The sequence below is a fragment of the Mesoplodon bidens genome, assembly GCF_964165515.1.
Source record: "Mesoplodon bidens genome assembly, chromosome: 1".
NCBI classification, from domain to species: Eukaryota; Metazoa; Chordata; class Mammalia; order Artiodactyla; family Ziphiidae; genus Mesoplodon; species Mesoplodon bidens.
In genome coordinates, this window is record NC_138176.1 from 101,943,712 (window position 1) to 101,951,301 (window position 7,590).

The window sequence follows — 7,590 nt, forward strand, 5'->3', positions numbered from 1 at the left end:
TCTACCCAGCAAGGATCTCATTCAGATTTGATGGAGAAATTAAAACCTTTACAGACAACCAAAAGCTGAGAGAGTTCAGCAACACCAAACCAGCTTTACAACAAATGCTAAAGGAACTTCTCTAGGCAAGAAACACAACAGAAGGAAAAGACCTACAATAACAAACCCAAAACAATTAAGAAAATGGGAATAGGAACATACATATCGATAATTACCTTAAATGTAAATGGACTAAATGCTCCCACCAAAAGACACAGATTGGCTGAATGGATACAAAAACAAGACCTGTATATATGCTATCTACAGGAGACCCACTTCAGACCTAGGGACACATACAGATTGAAGGTGAGGGGATGGAAAAAGATATTCCATGCAAAAGGAAATCAGAAGAAAGCTGGAGTAGCAATTCTCATATCAGACAAAATAGACTTTAAAACAAAGACTATTACAAGAGAAAAAGGACACTAAATAATGATCAAGGGATTGATCCAAGAAAAAGATATAACAACTGTAAATATTTATGAACCCAACAGAGGAGCACCTCAATACATAAGGCAAATACTAACAGCCATAAAAGGGGAAATCGACAGTAACACAATCATAGTAGGGGACTTTAACACCCCACATTCACCAATGGACAGATCATCCAAAATGAAAATAAATAAGGAAACACAAGCTTTAAATGATGCATTAAACAAGATGGACTTAATCGATATTTATAGGACATTCCATCCAAAAACAACAGAATACACATTTTTCTCAAGTGCTCATGGAACATTCTCCAGGATAGATCATATCTTGGGTCACAAATCTAGCCTTGGTAAGTTTAAGAAAATTGAAGTTGTATCAAGTATCTTTTCCGACCACAACGCTATGAGACTAGATATCAACTACAGGAAAAGACCTGTAAAAAATACAACACATGGAAGCTAAACAATACACTACTAAATAACGAAGTGATCACTGAAGAAATCAAAGAGGAAATCAAAAAATACCTAGAAACAAATGACAATGGAGACACGACGACCCAAAACTATGGGATGCAGCAAAAGCAGTTCTACGAAAGAAGTTTATAGCAATACAATCCTACCTGAAGAAACGCGAAACATCTCAAATAAACAACCTAACCGTGCACCTAAAGCAATTAGAGAAAGAAGAACAAAAAACACCCCAAAGTTAGCAGAAGGAAAGAAATCATAAAGATCAGGTAAGAAATAAAAGAAAAAGAAATGAAGGAAATGATAGCAAAGATCAATGAAACTAAAAGCTGATTCTTTGAGAAGATAAACAAAATTGATAAACCATTAGCCAGACTCATCAAGAAAGAAAGGGAGAAGACTCAAATCAATAGAGTTAGAAATGAAAAAGGAGAAGTAACAACTGACACTACAGAAATACAAAGGATCATGAGAGATTACTACAAGCAACTCCATGCCAATAAAATGGACAACCTGGAAGAAAAGGACAAATTCTTAGAAATGCACAACCTGCCAAGACTGAACCAGGAAGAAATAGAAAATATGAACAGACCAATCACAAGCACTGAAATTGAAACTGTGATTAAAAATCTTCCAACAAACAAAAGCCCAGGACCAGATGGCTTCACAGGCGAATTCTATCAAACATTTAGAGAAGAGCTAACACTTATCCTTCTCAAACTCTTCCAAAATATAGCAGAGGGAGGAATACTCCTAAACTCATTCTACGAGGCCACCATCACCCTGATACCAAAACCAGACAAGGATGTCACAAAGAAAGAAAACTACAGGCCAATATCACTGATGAACATAGATGCAAAAATACTCAACAAAATACTTGTAAACAGAATCCAACAGCACATTAAAAAGATCATACACCATGATCAAGTGGGGTTTATTCCAGGAATGCAAGGATTCTTCAATATATGCAAATCAATCAACGTGATACACCATATTAACAAATTGAAGGAGAAAAAACATACGATCATCTCAATAGATGCAGAGAAAGCTTTCGACAAAATTCAACACCCATTTATGACAAAAACCCTGCAGAAAGAAGGCATAGAGGGAACTTTCCTCAACATAATAAAGGCCATATATGACAAACCCACAGCCAGCATCGTCCTCAATGGTGAAAAACTGAAACCATTTCCACTAAGTTCAGGAACAAGATAAGATTGTCCACTCTCACCACTCTTATTCAACCTAGTTTTGGAAGTTTTAGCCACAGCAATCAGAGAAGAAAAAGAAATACAAGGAATCCAAATCGGAAAAGAAGAAGTGACACTGTCACTGTTTGCAGATGACATGATACTATACATAGAGAATCCTAAAGATGCCACCAAAACTATTAGAGCTAATCAATGAATTTGGTAAAGTAGCAGGATACAAAATTAATGCACAGAAATCTCTGACATTCTTATACGCTAATGATGAAAAATCTGAAAGTGAAATTAAGAAAACACTCTCATTTACCATTGGAACAAAAAGAATAAAATATCTAGGAATAAATCTACCTAAGGAGACAAAAGGCCTGTATGCAGAAAATTATGACATGATGAAAGAAATTAAAGATGATACAAATAGATGGAGAGATGTACCATGTTCTTGGATTGGAAGAATCAACATTGAGAAAAGGACTCTACTACCCAAAGCAATCTACAGATTCAATGCAATCCCTATCAAACTACCACTGGCATTTTTCACAGAACTAGAACAGAAGATTTCACAATTTGTATGGAAACACAAAAGACCCCGAATAGCCAAAGCCATCTTGAGAACGAAAAATGGAGCTGGAGGAATCAGGCTCCCTGACTTCAGACTATACTACAAAGCTACAGTAATCAAGACAGTATGGTACTGGCACAAAAACAGAAATATAGATCAATGGAACAGGATAGAAAGCCCAGAGATAAACCCACGCACATATGGTCACCTTATCTTTGATAAAGGAGGCAAGGATATACAGTGGAGAAAAGACAGCCTCTTCAATAAGTGGTGCTGGGAAAACTGGACAGGTACATACAAAAGTATGAAATTAGAACATTTCCTAACACCATACACAAAAATAAACTCAAAATGGATTCAAGACCTAAATGTAAGGCCAGACACTATCAAACTCTTAGAGGAAAACATAGGCAGAACACTCTATGACATCAATCGCAGCAAGATCCTTTTTGACCCACCTCCTAGAGAAATGGAAATAAAAACAAAATAAACAAATGGGACCTATGAAACTTCAAAGCTTTTGCACAGCAAAGGAAACCATAAAAAAGACCAAAAGACAACCCTCAGAATGGGAGAAAATATTTGCAAATTTAGCAACTGACAAAGGATTAATCTCCAAAATTTACAAGCAGCTCATGCAGCTCAATATCAAAAAAACAAACAACCCAATCCAAAAATGGGCAGAAGACCTAAATAGACATTTCTCCAAAGAAGATATACAGATTGCCAACAAACACATGAAAGAATGCTCAACATCATTAATCATTAGAGAAATGCAAATCAAAACTACAATGAGATATCATCTCACACCAGTCAGAATGGCCATCATCAAGAAATCTAGAAACAATAAATGCTGGAGAGGTTGTGGCGAAAAGGGAACACTCTTGCACTGCTGGTGGGAATGTGAATTGGTACAGCCACTATGGAGAACAGTATGGAGGTTCCTTAAAAAACTAAAAATAGAACTACCATATGATCCAGCAATCCCACTACTAGGCATATACCCTGAGAAAACCATAATTCAAAAAGAGACATGTACCAAAATGTTCATTGCAGCTCTATTCACAATAGCCTGGAGCTGGAAACAACCTAAGTGTCCATCATCGGATGAATGGATAAAGAAGATGTGGCACATATATACAATGGAATATTACTCAGCCATAAAAGGAAACGAAACTGAGCTATTTGTAATGAGGTGGATAGACCTAGAGTCTGTCATACAGAGTGAAGTAAGTCAGAAAGAGAAAGACAAATACCGTATGCTAACACATATATATGGAATTTAAAAAAAATGTCATGAAGAACCTAGGGGTAAAACGGGAATAAAGACACAGCCCTACTTGAGAATGGACTTGAGGATATGGGGAGGGGGAAGGGTAAGCTGTGACAAAGCGAAAGAGAGGCATGGACATATATACACTACCAAACGTAAGGTAGATAGATAGTGGGAAGCAGCCGCAGAGCACAGGGAGATCAGCTCGGTGCTTTGTGACCGCCTGGAGGGGTGGGATGGGGAGGGTGGGAGGGAGAGAGATGCATGAGGGAAGGGATGTGGGAACAGATGTATATGTATGACTGATTCACTTTGTTATAAAGCAGAAACTAATAAAAAAATAAAATAAAATAAAAAATAAATAAAATAAAAAAATAAAAAAACTACAATGAGATATTATCTCACACTGGTCAGAATGGCCATCATCAAATCTAGAAACAATAAATGCTGGAGAGGGTGTGGAGAAAAGGAAACACTCTTGCACTGTTGGAGGGAATGTAAATTGCTACAGCCACTATGAAGATCAGTATGGTGTTTCCTTAAAATACTACGGATAGAACTACCATTCGACCCAGCAATCCCACTACTGGGCATATACCCTGAGAAAACCGTAATTCAAAAAGAGTCATGTACCAAAATGTTCATTGCAGCTCTATTTACAATAGCCAGGACATAGAAGCAACCTAAGTGTCCATCAACAGATGAATGGATAAAGAAGATGTGGCACATATATACAATGGAATATTACTCAGCCATAAAAAGAAACGAAATTGAGTTATTTGTAGTGAGGTGGATGGACCTAGAGTCTGTCATACAGAGTGAAGTAAGTCAGAAAGAGAAAAACAAATACCATATGCTAACACATATATATGGAATCTAAGAAAAAAAAAAGGTCATGAAGAACCTAGGGGCAGGACAGGAATAAAGACACAGACCTACTAAAGCATGGACTTGAGGATATGGGGAGGGGGAATGGTAAGCTGTGACAAAGTGAGAGAGTGGCATGGACATATATACACTACCAAACATAAAACAGTAGCTAGTGGGAAGTAGCCGCATAGCACAGGGAGATCAGCTAGGTGGTTTGTGACCACCTAGAGGGGTGGGATATAAGGGTGGGAGGGAGGGAGACACAAGAGGAAAGAGATATGGGAACATATGTATATGTATAACTGATTCACTTTGTTATAAAGTAGAAACTAACATGCCATTGTAAAGCAATTATACTCTAATAAAGATGTTTAAAAATAATAATAATATGTATTGTTTGTTCCACCTATTTTGAATTATTAATTTTAAATGGCCCTCAAAGGGCTATTCTCATTCACCACTCATGAGAAGATTCTGTTATAATATGAGCACATCAAAGTGGGCAGCATCAGACAACCAGCGTCCATGTTACTGGATCCCCATGAATTTCCAAAAGAGGAATGGCCCAACCAAGCAAGGAAGCAGCACTCAGCCAGGTGGATTTAGCCATCCTCAGAATATTTTTCTTTTCGAAGTATAGTTGATTTACAATGTTGTGTTAATTATTGCTGTATAGCAAAGTGATTCAGTTATACAGGTGTGTGTGTATTTATATATATGTATGTATATATGTGTGTGTGTATGTATATATATATATATATATACATTCTTTTTTTCATAGTTTTTACTGTTATGTTTTCTCATAGGACACTGAATATAGTTCTCTGTGCTGTACAGTAGGACTTTGTTGTGCATCCATTCTCTATATAATAGCTTACATCTGCTAACTCCAGCCTCCCACTCCATCCCTCCCCCAACCCCCTTCCCCTTGGCAACCACCAGTCTGTTCTCTATGTCCATGATCTCAGAATATGTTCTAGCCCCAACAGCAGTGGCCTTCGAGGAAGTTACACCACCAGCTCACTTGACATGTCTTTTTATATTGTCTGCTTCAAAGGATTTTTTTCTTGACCTGATTTTGTAATCACTTTGCTTAGCAAGCACCATATTTGGAAATATGAAGATTTTGATTCCACAGTAGCTCCTGAAAATAGAGATGTTCTTCTTACTAAGATACAGCAAATATCTAATTCTTGCTTCTAAACAGTCTAGGTTAATTGCCTCACTTAATATCCCACCGCAGCAAATTCTACAGCCTAATTCCATTAGAAAAAAATTCCCTTTGTGTGAAACCGGGCCTCAACATTAAACTAAATGGGAAAAGAAAATAGGTTTTAAGAGTTTACCTTTCCCCCAAATCAATGTTATCTTGGTTAATGGTCTCTGGAGAAAGAGAAAGCACATCTCATATTCTCCATGAAGCCACTCCAACATCTACGTATGATCAGGTAAAAGCTGTCTCTGTCAAGCATACACAGAGAATCTTGTGTCTCTGTATATAAAGCACGTCTCTTCCATGTGACAAGTCGTGTCCAGGCAAAGCTTATTACAAATTCCATTTGAAATCTCAAGAAGGAATAGGAAAAAAATAACAACAGATTTGTGGAGCTATACTCAGGAAATGACTTGAACTCATCCCAATTTTAAAGTTCCATTCTAGACAGCAAGCAGCTACAACCCCATTTTCTGGGGGAACTGCCCTTACAGGGAAGGTGTGGCAAAGCCACCTGCTGCTTTATAGTGATGGTTTGCAGCCTTGTTTTTCTGGCCTAGCTATGATATTGCACTAATCACAGAAACAGACTGTTTGGCCAGGAAGCAGTGGATGCCAGATACATGTGAATTTAAGCCCACATGTATTGAAGCTGCAAGCTTAGTTTGCAATTTATGGGCAAGTGGTTTTATATTTATTGATCTGGACCAAGTGTAGGTCCTATAGGGGAAATATGACAGATTTCATCTGTCTGACAGCCAAGTCTAATTGTATTTTCAGTCTGAAATGACCAAAGACAAGAGTGCACATGTCAAGAGCCTTCACTCTGGTGCCATATGGAGTATTAGATTCAGGGCTACTGTAAGTGTTCATTTTAATAACTAGATGCAGACTGCATCCTGAGCTGCTAAAACAAAAGAGGTGAGAGTTTTTAATTCAAATCTGAATTAATACACCATCTGATTCTGCCTGAATGTGGGTGGGCCATGAAAGTGTGCCTTTCATAGACCTGATTGGGGGGAATTTAAAAGATGTGTCCTATATTATTGATTTATCTGGACCACGAAACTTCCGAGCCAAAAGTCAAATACTTCCCACAGTGTTTGTCATAAAATTATAACCAGTACTTCTGGAAAGGTCTGGCATCTTAAAAACCAAAAACATCTTCTATAACCTTAGTTATAGTCAGGAAGCTAAATCGTGCCTGAGAGAATGGTGATCTATGATTTCTCTGTCTTTCTGTCTCTCTGTCTCTCTCTGTCACACACACATCATCATCATCCTCATCATCCTCATCATCACAGCATATTGTACAGGCACTTCAATAGAAGCCCGGACATAATTGAAGAGACCATAGACAATGAAACATACCTCAAAAGAGTGCTGCCTAATACCCAGCAATCCAGAGGCTGGGTTCTAGTGAAGCATCGTTCAGGATTCTGAATTCTGATCGGACAATCTTTTACTAGTAATATTTGACCCTGTAGATCCCTCCTGCTTCTTGGCTTCTCCTAACTGTGTGCATGGTG